Genomic DNA, 17,769 nt, shown 5'->3' on the forward strand with positions numbered 1-17,769 from the left:
TTATTCTGTATTGTTGTATAATGTATTGCTGGGATTTGTAGTGCCCTATAGCTGCTGGCATTCTGCATTACTGTATAATGTATTGCTGAGATTTGTAGTGCCCTATAGCTGCTGGTATTCTGCATTGCTGTAAAATGTATTGCTGAGATTTGTAGTGCCCTATAGCTGGTGGTATTCTGCGTTGCTGTATAATGTATTGCTGAGATTTGTAGCCCTTTATAGCTGATGGTATTATTCTGCATTGCTGTATAATGTATTGCTGAGATTTGTAGTGCCCTATAGCTGGTGGTATTCTGCGTTGCTGTATAATGTATTGCTGAGATTTGTAGTCCTCTGTAGTTGGTGGTATTCTGCATTGCTGTATAATGTATTGGTGGGATTTGTAGCCCTGTATAGCTGATGGTATTATTCTGCATTGCTGTATAATGTATTGCTGGGATTTTTAGTCCTCTATATCACCTAACCATTCACACTACCGTTACATGGATGGAGAAAGTGGCAGGTGGGGGCAGGGAGGATTCAGAGGAAGACAGATAGTGGAAAGGGGGCCAAGTTGCTGCACCATGGACCTCTTGGTGCAGCAACTTGTTCACTTCTGCTGCCTACTCCAAACTCTACACTCTTTTGTGAAATAACCCTGTGAGCGTCTGTTCATTGGTATTCTTTAGTGACATGTTTAACATACGGAATTATTTACACAGCCCTGGTGTTTGCTGAAACTGCTTTAAACTATAAAGAAAAGTTTTCGAGAGTGTTTCTCTCTTTCTCAGGTCTGAAGCAATACCGAGGAAGAAAGGAAAACTCTTGAAAGCTTGTCTTTTAAGTATTAGGTTAGGAAAATAAAAACAAAAGGTATCCTTGAATACTGCAATACTCTCGTATTTTGTAATCTTATTTATATATACATATTTAGTTTTTTTTCAGTGGTATGATTAAGTGGTGAAAATTATTAGTGCCCCCCCATTTTTGACTGTGGTATCTAATGTCCCCCCCCTATATATTGTTCCTAGAGTCGCCACTGAGTGTATTGTATCGATCTCGTGAGTCCCATTAAAGAGCTTATCATCCAATGCCCCTACAACAGTAATCCCCCTCACCCCCCCAAGAGCACTAGTTTCACATTTCACACCCACTGTACTTGGTACACAGGTATGACCCTGTCACTAGACCTAAGAAGCCTTGTGTGTACTTGCCCTCTGTTTTATTTATCAGACAGTGATCAACACAGCTTTGACAATGGATGTAGCATCTGAGGAATGTACAGCACTGAGAGACGTGAGCATTTACTTTTGCAACTACCAGTTATATCTATTGTCTCTCCAGCAAATGCCTTAAAGTGGACCTCTCAGTAATTTCACCCGTCCCCTGACATGTCAAAATATACAGCAATTGTATACTTTTTAAAGAAAAGCTGCCCTTAAGCTGCAGTCCAGTGACTTTGCCTAGTTTGAGAAGATTATCAGTCAGCTGCAGGTAATAGAAAGCATTTTCTCCTTCTCTTGTCCTCCAGTTATCAGAATGTACATTGTAACAAGTCGCAAGGTGAGAGGCTGAAGCAGGGACTGATCTGTGTCAGACATCTGAGAGCACAGCCAAGAACTATACAAGCACCAGAATATACATGGTTTTATAATCACTTAGCCGGCATCTCAGTTCAGAAAATAGATACTGATACCCCAACAAAGATGGTTCTATCCTTCTGGACGATAAAGCGGATAAAGACTCTGCCAGAGTACTGTGATTTTTGTATCTGGAACTGTTATATTTACACACCACTTAGCATTTATCTTCTTCACATGAAAAATATACAGTATAGCTGACACTAGGTCCACTTTAAAACCCTGGGTTAGTGATTGCAAGCTTATGTGAGATTTCAGATTATTTACTAATAACAAACAAGAAATATGAGAATTGGTGCACGCCACCAAGATTTATTCATTTATGACAGAAAGATATACCAACGTCAGAGCTGTATTGCTATAATTAATCATGTCCTGAGCTTTACACTGACATCCTGTGGGTTCCTGTGCTCTCCGAAGATTGTCTAAGAATTCCCCTGTGCTGCTCCCTAATTCAGCCAGAGCAGAGAGGATGTAGTGACTGATCATGTTTAGTTTATTTATGATGTTAACTGCTCTGCCCTGACCCAGGGCCGGCTGAGAAGATGATGCCCATGTGTTAAACACATGTTTTGTCCCAGAACCTGCAGTAGAGATGCATAGAGCATGGATGGTATGGCAGTCCCAGGGGGAGTTAATAAGTGGATGTTGCAGCATGTACAGAATACAGAATAATGCATTAAAATAATGAGTCGTTCCTGGACCCCCTGATGGTCCATACTGAGATATATATAACTATCCTCCAATTCATCCTCCCTGTCTTTATAGGGGTGACAGTAGATTAATGTTTTTCTTAGAAACTGCTACATCCAGAATCAAAACTATGCAAACCTAAAAAAGGTGGCCAGACTTAAACGGTGCTCTATAATGGTCACACAATACTATAAAAGTAGTAATAAGTAAATGCATGAATTCTTCAGCCACTCCCATTACTCCAGCATACATATGAGATACAAATAACATTTGATGTTATTTGATGTTTAATAACCATTCTTAATCAGTACCTAAATTAAACATCTTTTGTATTCCTATATTTTATGGCAGTATAACAAAAATGTAATTATCTTGACCTACATGTACAGCATCTCTTGAAAATACATATCTAATACATACAGTATCAGTCATGTCACCAGTGACTTTAATTATCACTCTCTTGCAGATCTAGAGCCTATGGACAAGAAAGTTCACACAAATGCTGAACAAAAAGTAAAAGAGATTTAAAACAAGCCATCACTGACCTCTCTAACTGTAGGTATTGTGATGTAATTTATCCTCCAAATATCACAGGAAAGGTTTCAGTCAGTTTCTAAAAGCTTAGAAACACCTGCTGTGTGTTTACATCAGGGAGCTGGTAGGCTGCCAAGATTATGCTGCAACAGATGGTAATAGAAAAAGAAGTTAGGATTTCAGTGTCCATGTTGTGAAATTTGAAGATGAATTCCTCCACAATGCCTACAGCAACAGTGGTAAATTAGGTCTTGTTTTAAAGCACTTTTACTGCTTGTTCAGAATATGAAAATAATTTAATGTGCATAGTCTGGACACAAGTTCACATTAAGGTCAAGTACACTGTATCCATTGACAAAATGAAGTTTCCATCTCCCATTCACATAGGATACGTTGTTTGTGTTTTTTTTACACCAGTCACTTATACTGCAACCTTTCTTCAACCCAAGCCTAGGGTGGACTAAACCTTTAATGATTATATTTCTTAATCCTTTAATGATTTTAGATGTTTTTAGGTATTTCTACAAAAGTTCATATCTTCTTGAAGTTTCTTGAAGTTTTTGTAAGTTGTCCCCTTTTAAGATATGATGTGTGTTGCTTGATATGAGTGATCAAGGAGCCTACTTTTATTTTCAAATCTGCATTGCAACACCCTCCTCATTCTTTTTTTTAATCCTCTCTTACCTGTAATACTGGGTTTTTCTTGAAAAACATACTCACATGTCAGCGAATCCAGTGTTGTCCTCCTGGGAGCTGCTGGTTTGCTGACACAGGCTGGGTCCCAGTCCACCATCTTCCTCCACTTGGCCATTAGGGAGCTAGTTGTCTTTTCTGGGTTCAGGCAGCCAGCCCCCAATGACCACCTTGCAGGTCCACTTCTGGGCTGCTCTGTTTTCTTGTAATGTAGATATCCCAGTAGGCTGTGGGAGCAGGGACGTGTCATTCTCGCAAGACTGACAGCCCCTCTCCCCAAAAAAGGCTTTTCACAGAGAGGAAGCCAGGGACAACTGTGTTGACCATAGCATGTACAGAGTATGTGGGATCCAGCACGTTTTTCAGTTACAGGTGGATACAAGCCCAGTAACTGTGCACAAAGATGGAGAGCAGCAGAACTGTGCACAAAGATGGAGAGCAGCAGAACTGTGCACAAAGATGGAGAGCAGAAGTGAGTGGTCTGTATGTAAACAGAAGAACATCTAAAAACCGGACATCTAAAAAGACATAGCCGTGCTCTGGAGCGACTGTGTTGTAAAACTAGGCTTCTGCAAGACTTCACCCTGTATGAAGCTGCCCTCTTAAAATATAATTCCTCCCTCTGTGCTGCCAAACAGACTTATTTTGTCACTCTCATTAACACACTCTCATCCAGACCACATCAACTCTTTTCTACTTTTAACTCTTTACTATGTCCTCCACCGCCACCACCCACTAACTCACTCACTGCTCAGGACATTGCCATTCATTTAAAAACCAAACTGGATACAATTCAGAATCAGATCACCACTGTCCAATCAACTTCCCCTATTAATGTACCAGACCCACCATCACACTTGTTACTTTCCTCTTTTGACCCTGTCACCACAGAGGAGGTTAAAAGCTTTTCTCTGACACCCACCTCACCACTTGCTCCCTGGACCCTGTTCCCTCACCACTACTTAGGTCACCCACTTTCTCTATCCTACACTCTCTTATTCAAATTTTCAATCTTTTCCTCTCTACTGGCTTCTTTCCCTCCCCTCTAAAACATGTACTAGTCACCCCAATACCCAAAAAACCTTCACTTGACCCTACCGACCTCAACAATCTCAGACCAATCTCCTTACTGACCTGAGCCGCCACCTCACTGATAAAAACCTTCTCGACCCCTTAAAGTCCGGCTTTCGCCCCCTACACTCCACTGAAGCTGCCCTCCTAAAACTCACTAAAAGCAACAGCCACTACTCCTTACTCTTGCTATTAGACCTTTCTGCTGCTTTTGACACAGTTGAGCACCTGCTCCTCCTCAAAAACTCCACTCGCATTGCCTACAAGACTCTGCTGTCTCATGGTTCTCCTCCTACCTATCTAAGCACTCCTTTAGTTTCACCTACAAATCTAACTCCTCCCCTCCTCTTCCTCTAGGGGTCTACACCTCCTCCCTTGGTCAGATTAATAACCTCACATGGCTTCCAATACCATCTCTATGCCAATGACACTCAAATATATCTTTCCACTCCACAACTCACCCCCTCAGTGTCCTTGCGTGTCACTAATCTACTAACTGACATATCAGTCTAGATGTCGCAACACTTCTTAAAACACAACCTTTCAATATCTGAGCTCATGATATTTCCTCCTGCCCGTGCACCTTCCCCCAACTTTTCCCTTGAGATTGAGAACACAACTATCCATCCCTTCCCCCATGCCAAGGTCCTAGGTGTCATCCTGGACTGAGACCTCACCTTTCTGCCCCACATCCAATCACTATCCAAATCCTGCCGTCTTCACCTTCGTAACATCTTCAAAATAACTCCTGCTTTCTAGCTCCCTCATCAAATCCTCCCATGCTCGCCTCCAGGACTTCTCTAGAGTCTCTCCCATCCTCTGGAACTCTTTACCCCAACCGTCCGTCTAACTCCCACTCTGACTGTCTTTAGGCGATCCCTTGAGGCTAGGTTCACACCTGCACTACACCGCACGACCGAGGCCGTGCGATCGTGTGCTAGTGCACACAGCGATCGCCGCGTGGCCCCACTGATTTCAATGGGGTGACATCCGCGCGGCAATCAATAAAAAAGGTACAAGTACCTTTTTTTGCGACACACGAGGCGCAGCTTTTTTTGTGTTCACTTGCACAGGCGGAATCGAGGTGGGAAACCACGCAATCCGCCCGGCGCGACTGGGGTGCCATTAGAAAATAATGGCACCCACAGTGCGATTGGTTCACACCTTGGCGACTCCTGACCATGCGGCAATCGTGCACAAAACCATGCGGACTGCTGCGTGGTCAGGAGTCACCTAGATGTGAACCTAGCCTAAGAATCATCTCTTCAGGGAAGCCTATCCCACCTCAAACTAACAACTGAACAATCACGTTCTCAAACAATTCATCCCCACACAGCTACCTCCTCATGTATCACTTGCCCCTCCATTTTAGATTGTAAGCTCTCACAGGCAGGGACCTCCTCACCATCTTCTCTTGAATTGTATTGTGATTGTAATGTCTTCCTTATATTGTAAAGCGCTGCACAGAGGCATAGTGCAGGAGTTGTTTCATGCTGGATTGCTGTACAGATCTGGAAGAAATACACAAAGGACACCAAGATTCAAGTAAACTGCACATGGCTCTTCCTTTTAGACAGTTTAGGGTTGCTTTATTAAAGGCAAATAGGGTGTTCACTTTTCAAGGCAATTTACACTGTACATTCTCCCTTAGCTTAGTGAATGTGGTGAAAATTCTCTTTGCAAGGAATAGCCAGCCACGAACAAGGAAAATGAAAAACAGCTTTTTTGCTTGCACATGTATGGCAGAGCTTCACCTCAATCACCGAGTTAAGGGAGAACTATGAGGTGAGTGATTTTCACCCAACCTCATAGTTCTAGCTGACCTGTGACAATGAAACTGTCACACGTCAGTTCAATAGATCAGGAAGTGAGCGAACACATACCGTCGCTCGCTCACTTATGGATCCTGTCCCTGCAGAGAGCCGTGACTGTCACTCACAGCTCCCTGCAAGGATTCCCCCCTCCGATCCTCCAGCGCTGACTGGAGGAACGAACGGGGGAGGGGCGGGTACAGCTGGCTCTGCATCTAGATAGGCAGAGCCAGCTGTCAATCACGCAGCTGGGTGGATCTCGACAGCATTGTCGGGATCCGCTCCGGCTGCGGCGGTCTCTTTATACCGTGAGCTGTAGCTTGCGGTATACTGAGCTTTGGGTCACGGGAGGATGCTAGTTTATGTCCTCCCGTGACCCTGAGAACTATGGGGAAAAACGCTTACCCCATAGTTCTCCGTTAAGTAAAGAAATTTCCATGCAAAGTGCAAATTCCCTTGCAAAATGAAGAACCAATTTGACTTTAGTAAATCAACCCCATTGCCTCAACTGGAGTGCAGCTAACCAGATTTAACATTTTTATTTTCTAAGTTGTGTGGAAATAAGGAAAAATAGAAGCAGATTGGTTGCTGTGGGCAATTGTACCAGTTAAGATAGAACTTAGAAACGTTTTTTAATTTTTTTATGTCTCAGACACTTTTTTTTAATTCTTCCCTATATGTTTGTTGTTGATTTCAGCTTAAAGGTAGCCATAGAAGGGGCCTAATTGTTTCCAATGTGGCAGATAATCATCCTGTACAGGGCTCTTTACAGTCTGTTAAATTAATACAGATAATACAATTTGTGAATGCTTATGTATGATACTCATGTTATACCTAAACATTATTACTAATTAATTGCCCATGGAGTGGCATTCATAAAATATGGGATCTTGGTACCTTATATCAACATATCTAAACTGTATTGGGAAAATGTGTAAACTGCCTTTGCTGAGCTCTCTCAAAAATTCCAATTGCTTGGAGGATATGCTGATTCTAAGGATTTCATGCTTTCTGAGTCATTGACCTGGAATAAGTATCACACGTTTTGATTTCTCTGTCTGCATGCTTGTTCCAGGTCAGTAAGTCACAAGTACTGAGGCCAGAGACAGGCAGACAACTTGAAATGGCAGCTTCTTTTTTTTCTCTCAGTTTCCTTTAAGGAAAAATCTTGATGCTTTGCCTAAAAAGCCTACTTAAAACACAAACAGAATACCTCCGAATGGGTTTAAGAATGGTAAGGAAATAAAATGCTCTTTTTCTATACAGAGGAGTGAAATTTTGTGTAGTTACACCCTAGAACACATTCAGATGATGTATTTTACCCTGCTTGGTATGGTGCTTGCACTTGAGACACATAAAAGAATGCAATGTTCTTTAATGTATATACACTGGAATCATATTTTATATGTCTAGAATGGCTAAGCCATTGCTTACAGAGATTCTAAAAAAGGATGCATGGCAAGCTTTTTCCTGGTGCCCTTAAACTACTCCCAGATTTCAGATGTTTAACGGTGCATTGAGTTGGATAAAGCAGCACTCAGTGAAGTGTTGCACACACTCACTTTGTTTGGTGTGGTACAATGTTGCGCTGGACATTGCCTCCATGTTGCCTGATGCAACAAGCCTATTCATTTTTTTTTTTAAACATCTTTTTATTGAAATTCCATAGAACATCATATTTCAAACATAGAATAATAATGTAATAGCAGTACATCATATCCAAACAAAACAATATACAAAATAACATACACTCATGTCACATGTAGACCAAAGAAAATTAATCAAAAAGAGACATAGAGATTTGCAGATTGCATGAAACCCTTTCCAAAGAGTGTTTCAGCTTTGTTCATCATGCTTACTATCCTAGCAGCTGCAGACTGCCGTAGGTACGACATATCTTAATGGCTACCTCACCTAGCCCGGATCATAGTTCTCCGGGAGTTCTAACTGCCCTAGGGAGTTCTCCAACCTCCGCTCTAGGTACCATTTAGTTAGTTTGAAGGGATACATGAGAGCATGTAGCTCGGCCCTGGAATAATTGTGTAATATAAAAGGTTCTCACTTCTTAAAGAACCCATCAGAGTGTTTGTCCGGGTCAAGAGTTGCCTCAAGTCTCTCCTTCCACATCAAAGACATCAATGCCTTCACAAAATGTTGGGGCGATGGAGGCTGCGTGGAGAGCCATTGATGCATAATTATACGTTTTGCCAGTAACAGAGCTACATACACCCATTGCCGCGTATGTCTACTAGGTACCGTAGATGATTTCCAATAACTGAAGCCTATTCATTTTCATTGATACCTTACAGAGAGAGTACCGTATTTGAAAGCTGGAGAAGCAGAACCTCCAGTGCCTCATTTATAAAGGTGCTTGGAGACATAAGAGAATGATCACCCAATCCAGCTGTTTGCAGTATATGGGAACTTTCCCAACTGAGCCTGACTGAGCACTCTTGGGGAGCAAAGAAATCAGCCTGGATGGATTCCCCAACGGTACAAAGCCGGATTTACCATTTACTTGTGACTATGGGTGGGAGAGGCAAAGACACGGCTTATTCTTGTACAGCCGTTGGAAACACACCTTTTTTTCATCACCATTACAAGTCATGTCATATAAACTAATTACACATTCACAATATTGTAAAATGGCTAAGAGCCCTTTTAGATAGGCTGCCTGATCAGATCCACCTGCCAGTTTTTCAGGAGGATCTTATCGGAAGCCCATTGTAACTCTGTGGGCAGCCGAATGTAAATCGGCATGTGTCCATGTACCTATGATTACCTCCGAGTCAGTCCAGTTTAAAAAAACAAAACAGAGGTTTATGTTCTACTCCGTTTTTTAGGACCTAAGCGTGACTGATCAGAGGTAATCAAATGTAAACAGGCAAATATACCTATTTCCAAAAACCACCTGCACTCCTTATGGTCTCACAACCTCGTAATATTAGTGGTGCTCAAGGTCATCGCACGGATGGCGCCGTGCAAAACTTAGAGTAATCACAGTGGTTCACCGCCACAAAAAAGGAAAGTTAGAATATCAATATCTCGTTGATATGTTTATTTGAGAAATGTCACGTCATGTCATTAAAAGCAGACGTTTCGGGGACCTCGCAGGGACCCTTATTACGCTCTGATTAAGGGTCCCTGAAACATTAGATTTTTAATGAGATGACGTGACATTTCTCAAATAAACATATCAACAAGATATTGCTCAGTTTTTTCCTCCATTTTGCTATTTTAACGGACACAAATGCGGCATCCATTCCACACTGCTGTGATAAGCAGGAAAGCTGTGCACGGATCCCCCGCTGATGCAAGAGTATGGGTGCTGTGGGGAAGGGGCCTTGAGAAGAAAATATTCTGAGCAAGATAACTTATCCTAGCAGGGGGGTGTTGATCTAGGGTGCCAAAGGTTGTATGCCTACAGGCTCCAGGGATAAGTATTCAAGTCTTTATGTCAAGATTGTATTATTATTGGTTTTTAAAATACCATGGGTGTATGAAATTTGATTATAATGGATGGAGGTGTAATATTTTTTTTTCATGGAAATGTTTTAACATGGATTAATAAACGCTTATTTTATTATAGACATGAGTTTGTAAAACGTTTTTGGTGCCTAAAAAGCCCCATTTTGTGTTGTAAGTTGTTATATTTTAATTAGCAGTGGTGTGGTGCCACACTCTCACCTCTTCACCCCATATGCAATATAGAGTACTGTGTTATTAAATATCCAGCCTTAACCGTGTACCTTTGCCCGATGTGGACATACATGTTTGTTTAAATAAGGTTTTGTTAAAAATATCACTCGATGGCCAGATTGTCCATGCGTGGCTAGCTTATATTGGATGTCTTAGGTCACCCATAGCCCAGAGTAGAGTGACAATAGCAGTATGTTCTGTCTGACTAAGTAAGCTGAGTGATAATACACAGTCATCTGTACTGGATGACTTTGCAGTGAAGTCCCCTGCTCAGAAGTCTTTCACTCTCTCAGTTCTCTTTAGAAGAGGTCGGGGGAAGTGTTAAAAGGGGTGGATAGTACATCACACAGCCTGAGTGCAGTGCTGTCCATCAGCCAATGATGTGGGAGGTTTCCAGAGTAAACCTCAGCTGGCAGACATTTAAATGAGAGACAGCTCGGCGCTGCAGCAATTTGTAGCCTGGATCTGAAGGATTTCCTCCATCCTCTCGAATGGACAGCTCATATAGGACACTATTCCTGTGAGGCAGGACCAGCCAGGCACTTCACACAGGTAAGGCAGTCTTTCCTAAGTCCTGATCCATCCTACAGAAGCCACAGCATAATCTATCTGCCAAGAAGAGTTGCCAAGTGTCCCTGAAATCTGGATATGCATCATTAGGAGAGCATATATCAGAAATCTGAGAATCTGGTTACCTCTACATCATGTGCTCATAGAAAAAGACTATGTTTGATGTACAGGTCAATTCATTGTGCCATAGTAAAGTATCTCCTATATTGCATTATTATTCACATGCTAAATACAGCACGTTTATTTACTTTAAACTGCTGCTAAGGACTTTGGTCATTTAACAGTCATAGCAACGCTTATACAAATACATGGCTCATCATTTTATTGTGTAAAGTTGTGATTTTGTATTTATTAGATTGCTTTATGGTGTATCTTTCTACATTCGATTTCAGTGAGATAGCAGAACAAATACAACAGAATACTATTTAATATGATGTGGTAGCACAACATTACACTTGCTGAACTTCAACATTGTCATGATCGCATTGTCTCACAAACTGCTATAATATTATGATTCCTATTTATAATTATGACTACTATAAGAATATTAGGAAACAAAGATATCAGTTTTCACTTTCTAGAGATACGTCTTCTTGCACTACTTCTGCTGTGCAATAACTTACAGAAGTACAGAAGGTGCATAAACATATGTGTGTGTAATTTTCTGCACATTGATTTTGTTGTGGTCAATAAAAAAGTTAAGTAATCTTTTGCAACAAATACATAAGCATAATTTCCTTGTAGCTGTGAGTTGTATGCACAAGGCTAGCGTGATCTCATGAGGTAATAATTTAAGTAAATCCTCTAAATATTACTAATATATATAATTTTTGCTATGACTGTATCACTGAATTATACACCCTGTAGTTATAAATAGTATTTATGAAGTGATCACAATACCGTATCTAATGTCCCTTATGCTACATGACATGTATGTGAGGTCTTATTTTTGTCTCTTCGGGACATTTTACATGGTGCTAATAGTGACTTTAGGCAACCATGCTTTGTAAACCAGAAAGTGTAGGTAGGTAATAAAATCATTTTGATGGAAGAGATCAAGTTCCTGGTTTCTGCAATTTGGTTATTGACAGTGACAAAATGTTGTGTAACTTTTGTTTCATCCCCAAAACACACTTGTAGGTTGTCTCCCACCATAAATTGTTCCCAGAGTGTCTGTATTTTATTTATAAACCTGTGTGGATATATCCTGTAAAGTGCCCTGTTTTTGTCAGCAGCATATATAGTAAAATAATTTAATTTCACACTTTGGGGTCCATTAATAAATGGTTTTAACCATGATTCAGAGAACTCTCACCCAGGATTCACACCTATCTCAATTATACCCAATTAGAACAATGTGTGAATTCTTAGGTGAAAGTTATGTGAATCATGGTTTACAAAATTTATAATTAGACCCCTTTATATTTATGTTCATTTGTTGCTAAAAAACATAAATATCTTCCCTATTCAAGGAAGGATTTTAGTCGCTTCATCATTTCTAAAGACATACTCAATCAGATTATATTTTTTTTGTTTAAAGCCAATAGTCTATGAACTACAATGCCCAGGGATGTTGTTAATGGCAAACTTTCAGGAGGTCCTCAGCTTTACCTGTTTGTGTAAATTTGAGATGTCAGTAATAATTCTGGATATGACCACTGGTTATCCAATCTATATGTTATCATTAACTTTTTCAATCAAGTGAGGGATCAGGTTTGGTACATACATCGTCAGGAAAGGATATTTATTGGAACTCGGGTTCTGTACTACAGAGGAATATTTTGATCCTGCATTGGGGCTACAACCTTCAATATATTTTATAATCATTATGACTTTAAAATTTTGGTCAGTGAAATATTGTGGTTTTTTTTAGGTTACGGTTTTGAACTATTTCTTCATTACAGGATTAATGTATTATTTGCCTTACATTTGCTGTGTAAACCAATATTAAGGAATATTTCTTTACCATGTGCAGTTATCAACCATTATAATAAAGTAAAAATTAAATTTAGATGCTGTTTTTCATCTGCATATAGCTTACAAAGTGGAAAAGGTCTGTGAGCTCTGACTTATATTCTTTAATAATATTCTTGGCTAATACATGAATATATATTACAAATACTTTTGCTGCAATTTTCAATAGTATGGCCTGTTTTATTAGCCATCAGATTAAAGAAGGTCTTTTTAACAAGTAAAATAACTACATATCCTTCATGTTCAAAAAATATTATTATGTAAAAATACAGAACGATCCTAAAAAAGGGCAGGGTGGGCAGTACAATGGCAGTTAATGGTAATAGTAGGGTTATGGATTTAAGCAATGGTAATAGCCATGTCCCTGTACAATAAAGGGAAAATATTTGGGGAAAACAAAGCTGGATAAGGTTTTAATTACTGATTAACAGTAAGCAGCAGCACCCAATCCAAACCACAGATGGACAAACAAAAAAATATTGGGATATGAAAAATGGAGATAAAAACACGTGATTAAAATTTGGGAGATGAAAATTTGGGGCATGATGATGATATTGTTTTGCCCCAATGTAAGGTCACACCTAGAATATGGAATACATAGTTTGGGTCTGAACTGTTAGAAGTACATGGGAGCTATAAGGTAAGTTCATATAAGTATAAGGTGGGATGATAAATAATAAAGGTGAGAGAGGTCTTACAAAAAAAATGTTTGTATAGTTTGGTTTGCATAGGTTGAGAAAAAATATCTTAGAGGTGGTCAACAGGAAACTGGCAAATTGGCTTTTTATTCTAAAGGATGTACAAAGCACCAGAGGAATCTGCTGCTCATGAGGGAAAATCAATGTTACCACCTGTGTGTGGAGGGTTCTTTATTGTAAGAGGTGCAGAAAGTGTTGCTACATGAGGTAGCAATGGCACAATTAGTGACGGAATTTGGGAAATGAACGGATGATTTACTTCCACTTATAGTTACCAAAATATATGGCTATATGGGAATATCTCAATACAGGGGTTACATTTGACTGCTTCAACTGGGTCAGGAAGAAACGTTTTCCTCCTCTAAGGCAAACATGGTCACAGGTGGTTTTCCAACCTCGCTAATTATGTAACTATTTTTGAAATTTTTCTTCAACTTATTTAGATATTTCAGCATGCTTCAGAAACTTAGAAATGTCAGATAGAGCATATTACAATTTTATTAGAACCAAGTGTTTCACAAAATTGTAATGTGAGCTATGGATAATTTATTCATAAAAATAGTCAAATGTCTTTTAAATGAAATATGATTCTAATTTGGAACCACTAGTAGGATTATAAATAATCTATTATAAAGTGCTGCACAAACTGTTGGTGCTATATAAATCCTGTATAATAATAATATTATAAATAACTAATGCTATGCACTGGGATTTTAGGGCTTTCCATGCTATGCAGCTATGTTTGTCATATTGAATAGGATTCCATGCTGTGTTGCATTCTCTTTATATGCCCCACTTGTACTTTTGGATATAGATACATACTGTGATTGTACTGTATTGATCCTGGACTTCTAATCCTGTGCTTTTCATTTTTCAGTATTGATTTCTTTTGTCTGACTTCTTGGGTGCCGCACAAACTGGGTGCCGCACAAACTTACTAACTCACTTCACTTGCTGAAGCAGTTCAGATACTGACGATGTGCAAAATGCATCAATGCAGTTGACTGGTAGCATAGGTAGACATTACCTGTGAGAATTGGTTGTTGGTGGAGAACCCCAAAAATATATGATCTTAAATGCAATGTAAGCTGTTCCTGTGGATTTTGACTTACAGATTAACAATTTCAGATTTGTGAACTTTAAGAAGATGAAGTATAAATGTAGGTTTCTAGGGCAAGGTAGCACCAAAAGAAACTGGGAAAGGGAAATTTAGAAGAAACACATTGTATTTAATGAAAGAGTAGTAGGCATATGAAGCTATCTGTGTACCTCATGCATTACTATTTGGAGCCATAATTCTTTAAGAGGCAAATGTGAGCAGGTGGCATCACAAAATATACTGTGGACCGTAGCTATATACCTGAAACATTTACTGGAGTGTCAGCTTTCTTACACAAACACTAGAACGTGTGCCCAGAGCTCAGGACCACCCAGACCCAAGCTAAATATTCTCCAAGCCGTTTCTCTTACTTTATTACCTTCTGATATTTTACAGGTACATTCTATTTAAATATGAAATATTTTTCCCTTCAATAGATTTTTCGTTTTTCCAAGAGTACAAAAAATAAATGTATACAGCGATGTGAATATACAATAACATGTATAACATCAGAACATGTGTTTCAAATATTTTAAAACATGTTTAACCAAGATATTATAACATATATGTCCAAAAGGAACAAGAGAGGAGGAGAGTAAAATACAATAGGGTAGCCAAGCTTATAGGTACAGTTAACGATATTGCATATCAGTATTACTGTACATAAATGAATTTATGTTAACAATTTTCCAATTGGATTCGAAATAGGATAATTTGCCTTCATGGATAGCTAGAATTCTGTGGAAGTAAGTAATAATGGGTTTTAATAATGGATACTATTTCAGAGACATTGGGGGAATCAAGTGATTTCCAGTGTTGCATAATTGTTAATCTTGCTGCTAAGAGTATATGTTGAGTAACAGTTTGGGTATTTTTATTTGAACTGACTCAAGGAATGCAACCCAGCATCATATTTTCCTTCTGTCATCCATCTTCTACCTTGATTTCTTAATCCCTATAATTGCTGATATATTCATCTAAACAGCCATAAATCCAAATCCATGGACCATTATGTGCTCACAAATTCATGCAACTCCCTCTCTCTGAGGTCACTGCATTCTCGCCCATTTACATTAGATCATGCATGGGGAGTTGGTGGCAAATAAGTCTGCACTATTATATCAACTTACATTAAACAAAATATATTGGGGGGAATTCATAAAAACTGGAGCAGACAGAATCTGGATCAGTTGTGCATGGCAACAAATCAGCTTCTCTCTTTCATTTCCAAAGCTAAACTGAACAAACTGAAGAGACAGGCTGATTGATTGCCATAAGAATACGGTCTGCTCCAGTTTTCATGTCTTCCCCCATAGCCTTTTTAATGATTTATTAGATTTTCTTGGTGTAAATAATCTTATCAATGTGTGGTATTGTCTGTGCGTAAAAACCTTGGTTCCATGTATAATTTTTATATTCTATATGTACATGGAGGGAGCCAAATGTGTTTATTACATACACAGATCCTTCTTCCTGTTTTGGAGTGGTACATAATGGTTGTGCAATGTGTAGCTGAAATTGTATTAAGCAGTTAGGTAGACCCATTAAAATGGCTGATCCTCTCCCTACCTCTATTGGCTAAATCTACAAATCTTTATATTTATTGCAAAGACAAAAAAAAAACCATCTTGTAAAAATGTCACATAAAAATACTTTATGAGAGACCCTAAAAAAATAATTCCAAATTTGTGCTCACCAATAATGAAAAGGCAGTAGCAGTAGTAAAATGATTTCTGCATAACATAAGCAATTTACTGATGCATTTTATTTGTTTTCAAAGAGCTGTGTTACCCAAACACTCTTTTATTGTTATTATTATTAGTATTTTTTGGGATGCAGGCCCTAAACGTTGTGTGTTATTCGTGTTACAGCATTTGATTAGCTATAGAATTCCATGCTTGATGATCATGGCACATCAGTGGTTTGTAGCTTGATGATCATGGCACATCAGTGGTTTGTAGCTTGATGATCATGGCACATCAGTGGTTTGTAGTTTGATGATCATGGCACATCAGTGGTTTGTAGTTTGATGATCATGGCACATCAGTGGTTTGTAGCTTGATGATCATGGCACATCAGTGGTTTGTAGCTTGATGATCATGGCACATCAGTGGTTTGTAACTGCAACACAGTTACTGTAACCATCTACAGAAGCAATTCTGAAACCAGCTACTAATCAGCAAAAGCACTAAAAGACAGGGATTGGAAAATTCTTTTTTCACCAAAACATTTAGATAATAGTGACTTTAAAAATAACAAATGCAGTAATTTAGAGGTTGGATAAAAGGATTAGTTGCACTCAGTGGCATAACAATCGCCATAGCGAACCAGGCGGCAGCTATGGTGCCGGGGGCACAGAGTGGCCCGGCCAGGACATCCCCCTGATGCTGTGTGAGCTGCCTGGGTTGCTATGGCATGTGAGGCTGCTGGCTGTCACTGGTGGGTGTGAGGAGGAATGTGTCGCTGTTAGATCATTGACAACCTATCATTGATCTTTGCAGCGGCGCGTTCCTCCTCACACCCGCCAGTGACAGTCAGCAGCTGCGGCGGAGGAGACTGGGCCCGACACCGGCACTGGAGGAGGCGGGGCCCGGTGACAGAATAGGAGGTGGGGCCAGTGACGTCAGAGGAGGAGGGGCCCGGTGATGCGCAGTAGCAGGCTGAGGGCTGATCACGCGGGCGCTGTGCACACAGGAGACGTGGGCAGATCCGGGAGAGCTTAGAGAGCAGTGTCTGCCCAGCTGGCCGAGGGACTGGTACGTTAATGACTGCTGCTAAGGATCTATGTGAGGGGAATGATTTGTCTGCAGGGTGGGGGTCGTGTCGCCATATTATTAGATTTGTTTGCCCGGCTCAACACTGATTGGCTGCAAAGTCAGCTTCCTGGCCAATCAGCATCAAGCTGGCCAAACAGCATGGAGCCAGCTTCCCTCGCGGCACTGCCAGTCAGAGGAAATCTCGCTCTTACCGGAAGTTCCCGTATCGGGAAAGGTATCGGAGCATTTGAGCGAGTACGAATACTCACCCAAATACTCGGTATCGGCACCGATACCGATACTGGTATCGGTATCAGTGCATCCCTACTGGTGGGTCCTTCCCACAGCTTTGCTTTTTGCACAGGTTATGTACAACATAGTGATTATGTCACTGTTACTTATATATGGTAAAAATTGGGTTTGTTAGGCATTTGGTGCACACAAAGTGGATAGATAACCTGCTTGGCTATTGAGAAATATATTTCAATTGAAACACATTTTTTTTAACCAAAATGAGGGACAACCGAGTGGGTCCCTTAGAATGAGGGAAAT

General features: G+C 40.0%; 1 protein-coding gene across 1 annotated transcript in view; it reads left to right on the forward strand.

Moving 5' to 3' along the window:
• Positions 1-10,520: 10,520 nt before the first annotated feature.
• Positions 10,521-17,769, forward strand: part of GREM1 (gremlin 1, DAN family BMP antagonist) — a 37,357-nt gene continuing 30,108 nt past the window's right edge. The window contains exon 1 of the mRNA XM_018554201.1: positions 10,521-10,672. The gene's annotated coding sequence lies outside the window, so the exon portion shown is untranslated. The remainder of the gene's footprint in view (positions 10,673-17,769) is intronic.

This window comes from Nanorana parkeri, unplaced genomic scaffold (assembly GCF_000935625.1).
Source record: "Nanorana parkeri isolate BGI_ZX_2015 unplaced genomic scaffold, ASM93562v1 scaffold146, whole genome shotgun sequence".
NCBI classification, from domain to species: domain Eukaryota; kingdom Metazoa; phylum Chordata; class Amphibia; order Anura; family Dicroglossidae; genus Nanorana; species Nanorana parkeri.